We start from the raw sequence: 18,543 nt of genomic DNA, 5'->3' as shown, positions 1-18,543 counted from the left end.
TTTTCTTATGTTGAACCATCCTTGCATGCTTGGAATGAACCCCACTTGGTCATGGTGTACGATTTTTTTAATGTGTCTTTGGATTTGACTTGCAAGTATTTTTTGAGAATTTTTGCATCTATATTCATTAGGGAGATAGGCCTGTAGTTTTCCTTTTTTGTAGCATCTTTGCCTGGTTTTGGTATTAGATTGATGTTAGCTTCATAAAATGAGTTAGGTAGTGTTCCATTTTCTTTGATGTTTTGAAAGATTTTAAGGAAGATTGGTGTCAGTTCTTTTTGGAAAGTTTGGTAGAATTTCCCTGTGAAGCCATCTGGCCCTGGGCATTTATTTGTGGGAAGCTTTGATGACTGATTGGATCTCTTTGCTTGTGATTGGTTGGTTGAGGTCTTCTGTTTCTTCTCTGGTCAGTCTAGGTTGTTCGTATGTTTCCAGGACATTGTCCGTTTCCTCTACATTATCCAGTTTGTTGGCATATAGTTGTTCATAGTATCCTCTTATAATTTTTTAAATTTCTTCGGGATCCGCAGTAATGTCACCTTTCTCATTCATTATTTTGTTTATGTGGATCTTCTCTCTTTTTGATTTTGTCAGTCTAGCTAGGGGCTTGTCAATCTTGTTGATCTTCTCAAAGAACCAACTTTTGGTGTTATTTATTCTATTATTTTTTTGTTCTCTATGTCATTTATTTCTGCTTTAATCCTTGTTATTTCTTTTCTTCTACTTGGTTTAGGATTGGTTTGCTGTTCATTTTCTAGCTTCTTCAGTTGCTCCATTAGTTCTTTGATTTTAGATCTTTCTTCCTTTTTCATGTATGCGTTTAGTGCTATAAATTTCCCCCTAAATACCACTTTTGCTGCATCTCATAGGTTTTGGTATGCTGTGTTCTCATTTTCATTCATCTCTATATGTTTAGCAATTTCTCTTGCTATTTCTTCAACCCACTGATCGTTTAGGAGTGTGTTGTTCAATGTCCAGGTATTTGTAAATTTTCTAAGTCTCTGATGGTTATTGACTCCTAATTTTATTCCATTGTAGTCAGAGATTATGCTTTGAATAATTTCATTTTTTTTTTTAATTTATTGAGGCTTGTTTTATGTCCCAGCATATGATCTATTCTGGAGAAAGTTCCATGAGCCCTAGAGAAGAATGTGTATCTTGGTGATTTGGGATATAATGTTCTATATGTTTGTTAAATCCAATTTGTTTATCAGATTGTTTAGGTTTTCAATTTCCTTATTGGTGTTCTGTCTGTCTGATCTATCTATAGGAGAGAGTGATGTGCTGAACTCTCCCATAATTATTGTGGAAACATCAATTGCTTCCTTTAGTTTGGCCAGTGTTTTGTCATGTATTTTGTGGCACCTTGATTGGGTGCATAAACATTTATGATTGTTATTTCTTCTTGTTGAATTGCTCCTTTTATTAGTATGTAGTGGTCTTCTTTGTCTCTCATAACATCTTTGCATTTAAAGTCTATTTTATCTGAGATTAATATTGCTACTCCTCCTTCCTTTTGGCTGTAGCTTGAATGAAATATTTTTTACATCATTTCACTTTCAATTTCTTTGTGTCCCTGTGTCTAAGATGAGTCTCTTGCATGCAACATATTGATGGTTCATTTTTTTTTTTTTTTGATCCATTCTGCCAATCTATATCTTTTGATTGGGGAGTTTAATCCATTTACATTCAATGTTATTGCTGTGAAGGCATTTCTTGAATCAGCCATCTTATCCTTTGGTTTATGTTTGTCAGATATATTTTTTCCCTCTCTCTCTTAATGTCCTTTAATGTACCCATACAGAATCTCTTTAGTACTGAACCTTTCTGCATATCTCTCTCTTCTTTCTTTGTTTCTCTGTCAGTAGGACTCTCTTTAGTATCTCAAGTAGGGCAGGTCTCTTGTTAGCAAATTCTCTCAGCATTTGTTTGTCTGTGAAAATTTTAAGTTTTCCCTTAAATTTAAAGGAGAGCTTTGCTGGATAAAGTATTCTTGGTTAGACATTTTTCTGTCTCAGAATTTTAAATACGTCATGCCACTGCCTTCTCACCACCATGGTGGCTGCTGAGTAGTCACTACTTAGTCTTATGTTGTTTCTTTTGTATGTGGTGAATTGCTTTTCTCTTGCTGCTTTCAGAACTTGCTCATTCTCTTCAGTATTTAACGGTCTGATCAGAGTATGTCTTGGCGTGGGTTTATTTGGACTTATTCTATTTGGAGTTCATGGGGCATTTATGATTTGTGTATTTTTGGTGTTTAGAAGATTTGGGAAGTTTTCCCCAACAATTTCTTTGAATACTCTTCCTAGACCTTTACCCTTCTCTTCCCCTTCTGCAACATCAATGAGTCTTATATTTGGACCTTTTATATTATCTATCATATTCCTGAGATCCATTTCGATTTTTTTCCCCATTCTTTCTTTTGTTTTTTCATTTTCCCCTCTGTTGTCCTTGAGGTCACTGATTCACTGTTCAGCTTCCTCTAGACTTGTACTATGAGTATGCAGAATCTTTTAAATTTGGTCAACAGTTTCTTTTATTTCCATAAGATCATCTATTTTTTTTTATTTATTCTTGCAATTTCTTCTTTATGTTCTTCTAGGTTCTTCTTCATGTCCTTTATATCCTGTGCCATGCACTTTTTCTTATGTTTAGCAAATTCTGTCAGCCAGTGGACTTATTGCTTTGTGTCTCAGAGCTCTCTTATCTCTGCTCTTGTCTGGGCCCAAATTGCAAGTCTTTGAGGCTTTCTGTAATGGGTTTCTTAGAGTAATTGTTTTAGAAAAAGAGAAAAAGATTAAAAAAAAAAAAAAGAGGGGCCCTCCATGCAGATCTAATGGGCTATTGAAATTCTAAGAGACAAGGAGATTAGGGCCATTAAGGAACAATCAAGAAAGCAGAGAAACCAGCTCTTCAGACAAGGAAACTCACCCTCTGGATTTGCATATGAGCCTGACTCTGTTTGAGCCATGCCCTTCTCCATTCTGTGTTCACCAGAACTCCAAAACATCTCTGTTTTTGATTTTTTTTTTATTTTTTGCTGTTTTCGCTAGCCCTATCTCCTCTCCACTGGGCTGACTGCTCCCAGATTCTCTGGTGTCTCATCTCAGTCTATCTATGTTTGGAGTTTGGATCAGCAGTGTGAGTTTTCAGTCAGAGCCACAACTGCAATTCTCCCTCCTCATTCCCAGCACCGACAGTCCCTCCTCCCACAGGACTGAGCCTGGCAGGGAGGGGCATGGCTCCCCTGGCCATAGGAACTTACAGATTTCTCTGATCTCAGATGTTCCACGCGTTCGTGAGTGTTGTATGAAGCATACCCAAAGTCAAATTGCTCTCTGGTGTCTGGTCCATGCAGTTCCTGGCTTTCTACCTACTGCCCTGGAGTAGTAACTAAAACCTACACCTCACCACTCCACTCATGGCCAACATCTTATAGCTGGAAGATATGAGGAAGCATTCTTCCCTAGAGCCTTAGGAGGGAGCATGGTGCAGCCAGCATCTTGATTTTGCACTTCTGGCCTCTAGAACTTGAAGAGGGAAATTTCTTCTGTTTTAAGCCACTCAGTTTGTGGTAATTTGCTATGGCAGCCCTAGGAAACTAATTGCAGCTGGTAACTGGTTACCTTGGGTAAATGGGGGCAGGTGCAAACAGTCAGAATTTCAAGACAGCTAAGCAGAAAAAGCCCTATTCCCTCATGACTTTGCTGCAGAAACAAATATTAACTGTGCTTGTACACAATTGCTGTGCCTGCCAAGATGGGGAATAATCTCTACCTAGAAGGTAGACATAGTCCCTGCCTTCATGGAGCTTGCAACTAGGCAGAGAGATAAGATATTGTGCTGGTTTGGATATACTTTGTCCCACAAAATGCCATGTCCTTTAATGTAATCTTGTGGGGGCTCATGTATTAGTGTTGATTAGGTTGAAATCCTTTGACTGAGTGTTTCCATGGAGATGTGACTCAATCAACTGTGGGTGAAACCTTTGATTGGATAATTTCCATGGAGTTGTTACCCCACCCATTCAGGGTGGGTCTTAATTGCATCACTGGAGTCCTATAAAAGTGTTCACAGACAGAAGGGGGTGCTGCAGCCAAGAAAGACACTTTGAAGAATGCACAGGAGCTGAGAGTGGAGCTGGAACACAACCTGGGATCAGCAGATGCCAGTCACATGCCTTCCCAGCTAACAGAGGTTTTCTAGATGCCATTGGCCTTCCTTTGATGAAGGTACACTTGTGGTGATACCTTCATTTGGACATTTTCATGGCCATCAGACTGTAAATTTGTAATGAAATAAACCCTCTTTATAAAAGCCAATCCATTTCTGGTATTTTGCATAATGGCAGCAATAGCAAACCAGAACAGACATAGATGAAAAAAGGCTGCTTCCCAAGACAGAATGCAGTGCAGAGTGGAGATCCAGACCACACTTCCAAGGGCTTTCCTGTGGTGTCAAGATTACAGGTTAAGCAGGTGGGATCAGTATGGGACTGAGCCAACATAAATTGAAGAAGAACTTGTGTGCAGACAGAAGGGAAGGAGGAGGAGATGGGCTTTCGACATTTTCCGTAAGCATGAAACTTCGAGGAGAGGAGAAAATGTCTAAAGGTAATTTTTCAAAAGGATTTCTGGGTGGGGTTCTGTGTGAATTGCCTGGTGGTGTGCTTTTGACCAAACGAACCATGAGACACTCCATTATTCAAAGCTTTGAGAATCAGACTAATGTTTCTCTGATGTGGCATCTTACAGATACAGGGCCATGAGACCTTCTAGTTTTATGTGGGCTACCCATGTGCACAAATACTCATAATAAAAGGTGGGATTTTAGTTGGGAAGGAGAGGAACTGCAAAAAAAGCAGCAGTAGCAGGCAAGAGAAAACACATTCTATCTGGGAGTTACTCTTTGTCTTCCAAGGATTCCCCTAACCTCATGCCAGCTCCTCCCCAGTGGCAGCCTGCTTCAGAGTAGATAATTATCACTTTGGGTCAACTGGGCCCTGGGTCACCTATCTGACAATTTTAAATATTGGTGCTAATATTGGCGCCTCTCTCCCTATTCCTTGTCCCCACTCCCACCCCCAGTCCAAAGCAGGAAACAGCCAGAATTCAGAGACTTCAAAACATTCCTTTCGACTCTTTTCATTCTTGTCAAAACTTCACCATAACCCTGGCTGAATTTCTCTCCCCACTCAGGTATAACCTCTGAGATCCCCCTGCAAACTCTCTTCCCCAATGCCACTCCCCCCCCACACACACATTAGCCCTCCTTTCCATTCTGAGAATGCCACTGGATCTGAACACATCTTTGGTTGCCAATGTTGTTTGTTATTTCTAAAAGTTGTATTTTATAAAGGACATCTTGAAATTCAATCCCAAGGCCCAGGTGGCTTTCAGATTGTTTCAAATGGAACAATTTGGAAGCAAGTGAGGCTTGTATTAAAAAAAAAAAAATCCCTTTACATTTTGGCCAAGTCCTGATGTACAGTTGGACCATATCATGAAAGACTCAAATGGTTGTGGCCAGTGTCATTGTGTGAATCATCTCCCTACCCAGAGATGATGATTTCATGGGATTAGGTCTGTTCCTCAAGCCAGAGAACTTTTGACTGCACAATTGGGCACCTGGGGAGTTGGATGCAGCCACCTGCTTTCTTGGAAACTTAAGAAGAAAAGGCATCTGTCAATGGTGTTGCCTTGGATCTAGCTCCCGCTGACTCTCAACACAATATTCAGTTGAAAATGAGCCCCCAAGTGATGTCAGAGTTGGGAAGAAATTGTATCTTGAGGATCACTCATGGCTAGAAGTCAATTCTTGATTCTTTTTTTTTTTTTTTCTCTCTCTCTCTCATCTTTGCCAGGAAACATATCCGCTTCTACTTATGGCTCAAAGTCTACAAAATCTGCATCTTTAACCTCAGAGTGAACTTACTGAATTCTACTTTCACCGTTGGGTGCTATGGTAGTGGGAGAACGGGAGGAGATTTAGATCTGGCTCTGCTTCTCGTAGGCTGTGAGCTTGGACGGGTCACTTTGCTCTCTGTCTTCATTTTCCCCATTTATATAGTGAAAGGTGGAAAGCCTGAATCATGGACTGTAGCATTCTGGTGGGAAGGAGACTTTGTGTTTTCCCAGACAACAAGTGATTCTACCAGTCTACAATGTAGTATGTCTGGCCCTAGATGTCACTGGTAATTTTAACAGTGTAGCATGACTCCAAAAGTTCTCTTTCTTCTGGATCAGCCAAACTAGATAATTAAAGGGTCTCTCTCTGCAGGGCCACTGCATGGAATATCTCTGGGAGAACCAATCACACTATATTCCATATAAATTGTGACCCAGAGTTGTACAACCTGGCTGGTGCTGAAGATGTGGAGGGAATCCCTATTTCTGCATCTTCCAGTTCTTTGATGAAGACACTAATCTCAGTGACTCATGTCTCCAGGGGCATGACAGTGCTTTTGATCTGTTTTTCTAGGGAGGGAAACTGTAGAGGCTCCCTCTTGGCCTTTCCTACTTGGCCCCCCCTTCATGGGTTAGGAAGCTTGTGTGCAGATTCCGTGAGTTTCTGGGAATAGGTTTGCAATGCTGTATTGAAAATTGGAGAAATTATCCCAGGATGGATTCAGAGTTTCCACTAAACTTACTATGAAACAAATTTGGTCATAATTCCACTTATCACTTGACCTCTATAAGCCTTCATTCTGCAAGCTGGGTTGTAATTGGTCTGGGTCCCAGATATTAATGTTTAATCAAGTGCCTAGTAACTCCTCAGAGAATTATTTACCTTGCTAAAAAGATACATGTCCCTTTGAGAAAGGTTAGGAGAAAGATTCACAGTGCACACTGCTGATATTATTACATGGTTGCTGGTTCCCTCTTCAGGCCCTCAATTCAAGGAGCTTTGGGTTTGTTTGGGTATAGAAATTGCCCTAGGGACTGCAACAATCTATTTTAGATTGTTAGGCATAAGATTTTGGTGTCACACTCTAGAGTTGACAAATCAAGTTGGTCCTCAATGAAATGCCAATCTGTTTAGGGCCTAGGGGTCTCGAGGGTCAAGTGCACTCTCCAAACATTCCCGCAAGTCAGAGACTGAAGTACTGCTGCCTATTATGTTGACAACTCCTTGTTTGTAACTAAAGGTAAAACGCTGCTAGTTGACCTTGGTCCCACTGGGTTCACCTCATCCCAGTGAAATCAGAGACCCCATTTTACCTGGGACTTCTCCCATCAGCATCTTTTCCCCATAGAGATATGCCATCAAAGTGCTTTTCAGCGATGCTGGCACTCTCTTCATCGATACAGAGCTCCAGGTCTTGGTAAGAGGGTGTGTTCAGGTTAACATGGTCATCATCAGTAAAGGGTGAGTGGATCACGTATGAGAAATCCCCTTTACCATTCCTACCCCTCAAAGACTTTGGTTTCTTTCTTCTACTAACAATAAGGGATTTCTTTAATTTCAATTTATTTTATTTATGTGGTTGCTAAGGGCATGTTTCAATCGCCAACTCCCATGTCCTCTAGCTAGATATTGAATCCAGAATCACTAGAAGCACACCCTGTTGGTAACTTCAGCCAGATGCATTATGCTCCTTTGGCTGAGGTGCCCTTAAAATCCATCCTTGTATTCCCCAGTTTTTTTTTTTTAAGACTTTTCCCTTCAGGTTTGACTTTACATTGCCTTATTTCCGTCCTTTAAAGCACTCATGGATTTGATTCCAATTATAAGCATTATAAGCATGAAAATGATAAAAGATGGAGGGAGGATAGTTACCTTGACTTTTTCTTGCAGAATCTCTTCTTCCTACAAGGGATTGACAGTTTCTTCCAGCAGGGAAGGAATAGTCTCATTGGCCAGGGGAGGTGTTGCTACTGCTGCTGCCAAAGAAGGCCCAATGTGGGTTGGGCTTTTAAGGAATCCTTGAAATGGCTATTTTCAGTGAACAAGCCTTTGCTAATCAGTGCCCTAACCTTTTCACCAGAAAGAAATGGTGTGGGGAGGCTGGGAATTCATTTTACATTTACTTTGTCAACCCAAAGGATTGAATTGAGTATGCTTTCTTTCTGCCATAGCTTTGTAGATTTTGCCTGGGCATGATGGAAAGTTCCTGGGTTTTAGTTCATGCTTTGAGCAGAGAATTTAGAGATTTGGGTTTATCATTCTTTCTAGAAGCAGCCACTCCACTGTTTGGTCTTTGAATTCCACAAGCAAGTTTTATGGTACAGTAATATGGCCCCCCAAACTTTGCACTCGAGCCCAGCACCTCAGTGTGTCCTCAAGCAATAGTTTAACCACTGTTATTACTATTTTTATCACCGTGTACCATGAGTTTCTCAATTTCCATCCTGGAAAACAAATGAGATTTTCCCTGCCTTTTAGCTCTCTGCTGTGGGATCCTTCACTAACTTAACCAGGGTTCTCTAAAAAGCAGAGCCTGGGACAAAGACTTGTGTGCAGGCAGTTTATTTGGGAAGTGATCTTAGGGAGCAGGAATGAGGGACTAGGGAATGAAATGGGGAAGCCAATGCAAGGGATGTGCTGTCAAGTTGTCCACCACTTTGGGCAACTTAGTATTTGATCCCATGAGACTATCTGAGATACCTTATTAATTGCACTCAGAACTGCCCAGGGGATAAAGGGGGAACATTTAAATTCTGGAGGATGGCCCCCATAGACTTTAGCACCCCACCCCTGTTATATGAGAGTGCCCATGTTTCCTCATGGGCTTCCCATGACAAGATGGCAGAGAAGCTGTCGGGACAGGAAGTGAGAGGTATGATGGAGATGTGTGCAGAATTGGTGCTGCAGCAGTATCTGGAGTAAGAGGATTTAAAGGGGTACATACGAAGCAAATTAGTTGCAAGAAAATTTACTGACAAGACAGAGGAAAAACAAGATGAGAAACACAGAGGCAGTATGGAGTAGTGGTTAAGAGGGATGACTCTAGAACCAGACTGCCTGGGTCAGCATTCCAGCTCTGCCACCTCTGTGGTCTTGGGCAACCATTTCTCTATCAGGGAAACAGGATAAGAGTGACAGTCACTACAATACAAGGTTTACCTGACTTAACTCATGTAAAGCACTTAGAACAATGCCTGGCCCATAGGAAATACTCAGAGAATGTTGGCTTCATTTTGGGGGACAGACTGCGTGGCTTCTCAAAGAGTAGATTTAGCAACCTGAACTTGAGGAAAGCAAGTTGGGAGCCCTCTCACCTGTTGAGCAGGAAAGTGACAAGATCAGAACTGGGCTTTAGGAGGATTAAACTGACAGCTTGTTTGGGACTTACTCAGAGGCTGCAAAACGGAGAGAAGCGGGCTTTAGTGGATGCCCAAGTATGAAGGGTCTGACTAGCAAATCATAAAATAAAATATATGATATATATAAAGGAAAAAAAGAATCAGGAAAGGGAGTATGAATTGTTGAGTGTAGCACTGTGGGCAGCACTGGGGGTGGTGAGAGGGTTGAAATTCACTGAGCACTCTATTGGACACTGGGGATTTGTAGATGAATAAGGCAAAGCCATTGCCCTCATGGGAATGTGGTGAGAGCTATCAGCTCTCTGCCAAAATATCTCTTCTTCCATGGTAATAAGATCAATACTGGGATAGTTGTGGCATCTGAGCCAGGGTCTATATTTCCCACCACCACCCTGGAGCTAGGGGTGGCCGTTAGGCTATGGTCTCTCCAGTGTAGAGTGAGTAAAAGTGATGTGGGTGCCATCAGGGAGGTGTTAAGATGGTGGACGTGCCCTTTTCATGTGCTCCTCTTCCAAACTTGCCTGTAGGATGGAATGATGACTACCAGAGCTGCCTTGGAAGCCAGGCATTGAAGAGGCAGGACTCACTATCAGTGAACCCTGAATGGCCACATGGAGAAGAGCTGCCCACTGACAGGAATACCCATACTGGTCTGTAAGTAAGGGGGAAATAACTTTCTATTTTGTTAGTGCTATTGTATTTTAGGGGTCTATTTGCTACAACAGTTTAACCTACTCTAATTTATGGACACTCACATAATATCTTTAAAACCAGACCACATTTATTTCCTTATGTGGCTGATTGCTATATTTTTGTCACATGGAAAATAAGTAATGGCAGCAGAGGAAAGGAAAGTTTAATTCTGTCAGGAATAGGTGGGTTAGGGTCAAGTTCGAGGTGATATTTGAGCTGAATTTTGAGGAATGAATGAGAATTCACTTTGCAGAAGAAAAGGGGAAAGGGCACTGCAAATGCAAATCACAGGCTGAATAAGAGCTCGAAGGCATAAAAGTGCATATTTTGTGTTATTTTGTTTTTTTTTTTTTTACATTCCCTGTAATCAAAAATAAATTAAAGAAAACAGTATATTTCTGTTGTTCCAGTCACCTGTTTGATGCCATATTTTTGAATGTGGGGACTATGAAGTAGTAGGAAAAAACATGTGTATGTTTGAAAGTTAACATAGCTGTTATTAGCATTTTCAAAGATTTAAAGATTGACATTCACAAGGTTGTGAAAAAGTTTTATTCTGTCCAAAATGTCTGGGTGTTCTTAGTTTTGAGGAGCTTTAGACAGTAGGTTAAACTGCTTCTCTGAAACATGAATTTAATCATAGTTGAGATGGTTACTAAAAAATAGATGCCTACAGTTGCAAAAATGCAATTAAAATTGTTAAAAGGATTATACTTTTCAGCATGCACACAAAGGAATATAATTCTTCTCTAGTTATCACAGAGAATAAATTTTATAGTTCATATTAAAGGATGTGTATCCAACATGTTTTAACTCAAGGATCTTCCCCCATAATCCTGCTTATTCTGCCAATTCCTTTTTTCTTTGAAGCTACCATTATTGAACTATTTATTGAACTAAGTGTTCAGCAATATGCTAAGAGTTTTTCATACCTGTAAATCATGTTTTATGCATCCTTGTTTTACACACGAGAAAACTTGAGGTCAAGAGGTTAAGCTGTTGTTCAAGGTTGTATAACTACAAAGTTCCATAGATAGAGTTTGAGGAGGTCTATTTGTCTCCAAAGCTCATTTTATTAACAACAACATACCTTTTTTGCTCCTCTTTAACACTTACTTTTCATTTCCAGTGCATATATTTTAAAAACTTGTCCAAGTTTTGAGATCTCAGACCATTATTTTTTGGATTATGTGTTTGATTACTACGTTTTCAAAACATCAGTCAACAATGAGAATCCTTTTTTCAGTTTTGCCCTCTGGGGCCACACTGACCTTTCGTTGGGCTATGACTTTAATGTAACAGCATGTCTCAAGTCTTTCCCAATACAGAATAATTTTCTCTGGCCAAGAACTACCTTACTGGGTCTCAAGATAGGCAGATTATGCAGGATTTCAAGGCATCCATATATCAGCATAAATTGCCCTTAAATCTCTGGGTAAAACAAGGTCAGCTTAATCTTAGTTCCTTCTCCAGTTTTTGGGTTGACTAGTTAAGCTCTGATAGTCATTAACAGAAAATTGATGGGCTTCATAGGAAAAAAATCCCTAATAGTCTGTGTTATCTGTTAGTGCTGGAGAAGTGATAAAGAGGGACTAACAGCTATTCACGGTCAGCCATGTGTCGGGTAACATGCTTATGCTCTTTTAACAATCACAAGACCCGTGAGGGAAACACTATTATTTCAATATTTACAGATGAGAAACCTAAGACTCAGACTTGTTAGTGGGTAGCAATTCTGGAACTCACACTGGAGCCCATCAGATTTTACTACATGATCCTTGAGTTGATTAAAATGAGTTGTTCTATTTAAACCAATTTCTCTAGCCTCATGTTTTCCAAACTCTGGGATGAGGAAATCAATTTTGTGGATTGCTATTGACATTAAAAATAATAGAATAGAACAAAATTATCAGAATGCATTCCATATTATAAGCGCAAGTAAAAATATTGTTTTGTGAAACCATTGTTTCAGTTCTCTATATACACATGTATTCAGTTGTGCCTAAGCATGTATGACCTGGCTTACCCCGTAAAATGTATTTTATCATGGGTTCCAGTCAAGAGTCCTCTGTCCTCCTTCTCTCTCTTGTACTCTGGTCCAGACCCAGAATATCACGTTGATTCCTCAAGTTCACAGGTTCAGGTCTGATCCTCCCCCATTCCTCTGCAGCCCTGAACCTCTTCCTGTGCTGTGTGTCCCAGTGAGCAGTGTTGTGTGGTCCATCACGTCATGATCATCCTCAACAACTGCCTCAACAATTGCCTCTCTCTTAGCTATCACACCAAATCAGCTTTTTTGTCCCATCAATTTTTTTTAATGCAATACCTTTTTTTTTACTTTATCAAAAAATTAAAAAAAAATCCAAACAAAGCAAAACAAAGGAATAAGAAAAACAATCAAATTTATTTAATAAATAAATCTCAAAACTGTCCCTTCCTCTCCAATCCCCTGCTTCTGGCTATGGAGGCAAAGATGGAGTTCAATCCAAACCCATTATCCTGTGCAACTGGACAACTGAAACCCTTCCTTTGTCTTTCCCTTTCCACTCATTTGTGGTACTGCTAGAGTTCATTCCTTGGATTGCTCATTGTTATTGAGGAGCTAACTCATTCACTTCTTCATTTAATATTTATTGACCAGATAGCACAGCGGAGCATTACTCCCTGTTTAAAACCTTCCATAGGCCTTTAAAACAGAGGTTTTTATGGAGGGCTGTGTGTTTCTCAGGAGGCATTCAAGGCAATGCTTTGAGGTATAGGAAGAAAATATTATAACTTCTTATATTTAATTTATTGGTAGAGGAATACAGGTATGTAATTTATAAATATTTAAGTACATATTGGGGATAAAGACTCACTTCTATTTTCTTTAAAAGAAAGTTATGCAAACTATGTTATCATACAGTGGACAGTGGATTGTATACCATGGATGATTGTATGGTGTGTGAATGTATTTCAATAAAACTGAATTTGGGAGGCGGGGCAAGATGGCGGACTGGTGAGCTGTATGTTTTAGTTACTCCTCCAGGAAAGTAGGTAGAAAGCCAGGAACAGCATGGACTGGACACCACAGAGCAATCAGAATTTGGGCATACTTCATACAACACTCATGAAAACGTGGAACTGCTGAGATCAGCGAAATCTGTAAGTTTTTGTGGCCAGGGGACCCACACCCCTCCCTGCCAGGCTCAGTCCCATGGGAGGAGGGGCTGTCAGCTCCGGGAAGGAGAAGGGAGAACTGCAGTGGCAGCCCTTATGAGAAACTCATTCTACTGATCCAAACTCCAACCACAGATAGACTGAGACCAGACACCAGAGAATCTGAGAGCAGCCAGCCCAGCAGAGAGGAGACAGGCATAGAAAAAAAAAACAACACGTAAAACTCCAAAATAAAACTGGAGGATTTTTGGAGTTCTGGTGAACATAGAAAGGGGAAGGGCAGAGCTCAGGCCCTGAGGTTCATATGCAAATCCCGAAGAAAAGCTGATCTCTCTGCCCTGTGGACCTTTCCTTAATGGCCCTAATTGCTTTGTCTCTTAGCATTTCAATAACCCATTAGACCTCTGAGGAGGGACCTTTTTTTTTTTTTTTAATCCTTTTTACTTTTTCTAAAACAATTACTCTAAGAAGCCCAATACAGAAAGCTTCAAAGACTTGCAATTTGGGCAGGTCAAGACAAGAGCAGAGCTAAGAGAGCTCTGAGACAAAAGGCAATAATCTAGTGGCTGAGAAAATTCACTAAACACCACAACTTCCCAAGAAAAGGGGGGTGTCCGCTCACAGCCATCATCCTGGTGGACAGGAAACTCTCTTGCCCATCGCCAGCCCCATAGCCCAGAGCTGCCCCAGACAACCCAGTGTGACGGAAGTGCTTCAAATAACAGGCACACACCACAAAACTGGGCGTGGACATTAGCCTTCCCTGCAACCTCAGCTGATTGTCCCAGAGTTGGGAAGGTGGAGCAGTGTGAATTAACAAAGCCCCATTCAGCCATCATTTCAGCAGACTGGGAGCCTCCCTACACAGCCCAGCAGCCCAGAACTGCCCTGGGGGGACGGCACTCACCTGTGACATAGCACAGTCATCCCTCAACAGAGGACCAGGGGGTGCACAGCCTGGAAGAGGGGCCCACTTGCAAGTCTCAGGAGCCATACGCCAATACCAAGGACTTGTGGGTCAGTGGCACAGACAAACTGTGGCAGGACTGAACTGATGGATTAGACTATTGCAGCAGCTTTAAGACTCTAGGATCACCAGAGAGATTTGATTGTTAGAGCCACCCCCCCCCCCACTCCCTGACTGCCCAGAAACACGCCCCATATACAGGGCGGGCAACACCAACTACACACGCAAGCTTGGTACACCAATTGGACCCCACAAGACTCACTCCCCCACTCACCACAAAGGCTAAGCAGGGGAGAACTGGCTTGTGGAGAACAGGTGGTTCGTGGATGCCACCTGCTGGTTAGTTAGAGGAAGTGTACTCCACGAAGCTGTAGATCTGATAAATTAGAGATAAGGACTTCAATTGGTCTATAAATCCTAAAAGAACCCTATCAAGTTCAGCAAATGCCAAGAGGCCAAAAACAACAGAAAATTATAAAGCATATGAAAAAACCAGACGATATGGATAACCCAAGCCCAAGCACCCAAATCAAAAGATCAGAAGAGATGCAGCACCTAGAGCAGCTACTCAAAGAACTAAAGATGAACAATGAGACCACAGTACGGGATACAAAGGATATCAAGAAGACCCTAGAAGAGCATAAAGAAGACATTGCAAGACTAAATAAAAAAATGGATGATCTTATGGAAATTAAAGAAACTGTTGACCAAACTAAAAAGATTCTGGACACTCATAGTACAAGACTAGAGGAAGCTGAACAACGAATCAGTGACCTGGAAGATGACAGAATGGAAAACGAAAGCATAAAAGAAAGAATGGGGAAAAAAGTTGAAAAAATCGAAACGGACCTCAGGGATATGACAGATGATATAAAGCGTCCTAATATAAGACTCATTGGTGTTCCAGAAGGGGAAGAAAAGGGTAAAAGTCTAGGAAGAGTATTCAAAGAAATTGTTGGGGAAAACTTCCCAAATCTTCTAAACAACATAAATACACAAATCATAAATGCTCAGCGAACTCCAAATAGAATAAATCCAAATAAACCCACTCCGAGACATATTCTGATCACACTGTCAAACACGGAAAAGAAGGAGCAAGTTCTGAAAGCAGCAAGAGAAAAGCAATTCACCACATACAAAGAAAACAGCAAAAGACTAAGTAGTGACTACTCAGCAGCCACCATGGAGGCAAGAAGGCAGTGACACGATATATTTAAAATTCTGAGTGAGAAAAATTTCCAACCAAGAATACTTTATCCAGCAAAGTTCTCCTTCAAATTTGAGGGAGAGCTTAAATTTTTCACAGACAAACAAATGCTGAGAGAATTTGCTAACAAGAGACCTGCCCTACTGGAGTTACTAAAGGTGGCCCTACAGACAGAGAAACAAAGAAAGGACAGAGAGACTTGGAGAAAGGTTCAGTACTAAAGAGATTCGGTATGGGTACAATAAAGGATATTAATAGAGAGAGGGGAAAAATATGACAAACATAAACCAAAGGATAAGATGGCTGATTCAAGAAATGCCTTCACGGTTATAACGCTGAATGTAAATGGATTAAACTCCCCAATTAAAAGATATAGATTCGCAGAATGGATCAAAAAAAATGAACCATCAATATGTTGTGTACAAGAGACTCATCTTAGACACAGGGACACAAAGAAATTGAAAGTGAAAGGATGGAAAAAATATTTCATGCAAGCTACAGCCAAAAGAAAGCAGGTGTAGCAATATTAATCTCAGATAAAATAGACTTTAAATGCAGGGACGTTTTGAGAGACAAAGAAGGCCACTACATACTAATAAAAGGGGAATTCAACGAGAAGAAGTAACAATCGTAAATGTCTATGCACCCAATCAAGGTGCCACAAAATACATGAGAGAAACACTGGCAAAACTAAAGGAAGCAATTGATGTTTCCACAATAATTGTGGGAGACTTCAACACATCACTCTCTCCTATAGATAGATCAACAAGACAGAAGACCAATAAGGAAATTGAAAACCTAAACAATCTGATAAATGAATTAGATTTAACAGACATATACAGGACATTACATCCCAAATCACCAGGATACACATACTTTTCTAGTGCTCATGGAACTTTCTCCAGAATAGATCATATGCTGGGTCATAAAACAAGCCTCAATAAATTTAAAAAGATTGAAATTATTCAAAGCACATTCTCTGACCACAATGGAATACAATTAGAAGTCAATAACCATCAGAGACTTAGAAAATTCACAAATACCTGGAAGTTAAACAACACACTCCTAAACAATCAGTGGGTTAAAGAAGAAATAGCAAGATAATTGCTAAATATATAGAGACAAATGAAAATGAGAACACAACAGACCAAAACCTGTGGGATGCAGCAAAAGCAGTGCTGAGGGGGAAATTTATAGCACTAAACGCATATATTAAAAAGGAAGAAAGAGCCAAAATCAAAGAACTAATGGATCAACTGAAGAAGCTAGAAAATGAACAGCAAACCAATCCTAAACCAAGTAGAAGAAAAGAAATAACAAGGATTAAAGCAGAAATAAATGACATAGAGAACAAAAAAACAATAGAGAGGATAAATATCACCAAAAGTTGGCTCTTTGAGAAGATCAACAAGATTGACAAACCCCTAGCTAGACTGACAAAATCAAAAAAAGAGAAGACCCATATAAACAAAATAATGAATGAAAAAGGTGACATAACTGCAGATCCTGAAGAAATTAAAAAAATTATAAGAGGATACTATGAACAACTGTATGGCAACAAACTGGATAATGTAGAGGAAATGGATAATTTCCTGGAAACATATGAACAACCTAGACTGACCAGAGAAGAAATAGAAGACCTCAACCAACCCATCACAAGCAAAGAGATCCAATCAGTCATCAAAAATCTTCCCACAGATAAATGCCCAGGGCCAGATGGCTTCACAGGGGAATTCTACCAAACTTTCCAGAAAGAACTGACACCAATCTTACTCAAACTCTTTCAAAACATTGAAGAAAATGGAACACTACCTAACTCATTTTATGAAGCTAACATCAATCTAATACCAAAACCAAGCAAAGATGCTACAAAAAAGGAAAACTACCGGCCAATCTCCCTAATGAATATAGATGCAAAAATCCTCAAGAAAATACTTGCAAATCGAATCGAAAGACCCATTAAAAAAATCATACACCATGACCAAGTGGGGTTCATTCCAGGCATGCAAGGATGGTTCAACATAAGAAAATCAATCAATGTATTACAACACATTAAAAATTTGAAAGGGAAAAATCAAATGATCATCTCAATAGATGCTGAAAAGGCATTCGACAAAATCTAACATCCCTTTTGGATAAAAACACTTCAAAAGGTAGAAATTGAAGGAAACTTCCTCAATATGATAAAGAGCATATATGAAAAACCCACAGCCAGCATAGTACTCAATGGTGAGAGACTGAAAGCCTTCCCTCTAAGATCAGGAACAAGACAAGGATGCCCGCTGTCACCACTGTTATTCAACATTGTGCTGGAAGTGCTAGCCAGGGCAATCCGGCAAGACAAAGAAAGAAAAGGCATCCAAATTGGAAAAGAAGAAGTAAAACTGTCATTGTTTGCAGACGATATGATCTTATATCTGGAAAACCCTGAGAAATTGACGATACAGCTACTAGAGCTAATAAACAAATTTAGCAAAGTAGCGGGATACAAGATTAATGCACATAAGTCAGCAATGTTTTTATATGCTAGAAATGAACAAACTGAAGAGACACTCAAGAAAAAGATACCATTTTCAATAGCAACTAAAAAAATCAAGTACCTAGGAATAAACTTAACCAAAGATGTAAAAGACCTATACAAAGAAAACTACATAACTCTACTAAAAGAAATAGAAGGGGACCTTAAAAGATGGAAAAATATTCCATGTTCATGGATAGGAAGGCTAAATGTCATTAAGATGTCAATTCTACCCAAACTCATCTACAGATTCAATGCAATCCCAATCAAAATTCCAACAACCTACTTTGCAGACTTGGAAAAGCTAGTAATCAAATTTATTTGGAAAGGGAAGATGCCTCGAATTGCTAAAGACACTCTAAAAAAGAAAAACGAAGTGGGAGGACTTACACTCCCTGACTTTGAAGCTTATTATAAAGCCACAGTTGTCAAAACAGCATGGTACTGGCACAAAGATAGACATATAGATCAATGGAATCGAATTGAGAATTCAGAGATAGACCCTCAGATCTATGGCCGACTGATCTTTGATAAGGCCCCCAAAGTCACTGAACTCAGTCATAATGGTCTTTTCAACAAATGGGGCTGGGAGAGTTGGATATCCATATCCAAAAGAATGAAAGAGGACCCCTACCTCACAGCCTACACAAAAATTAACTCAAAATGGACCAAAGATCTCAATATAAAAGAAAGTACCATAAAACTCCTAGAAGATAATGTAGGAAAACATCTT

The sequence above is a fragment of the Choloepus didactylus genome, chromosome 2 (assembly GCF_015220235.1).
Source record: "Choloepus didactylus isolate mChoDid1 chromosome 2, mChoDid1.pri, whole genome shotgun sequence".
Taxonomy (NCBI): Eukaryota; Metazoa; Chordata; class Mammalia; order Pilosa; family Megalonychidae; genus Choloepus; species Choloepus didactylus.
The sequence above is the reverse complement of the archived record's forward strand: the minus strand, read 5'-3'. Positions refer to the sequence as shown.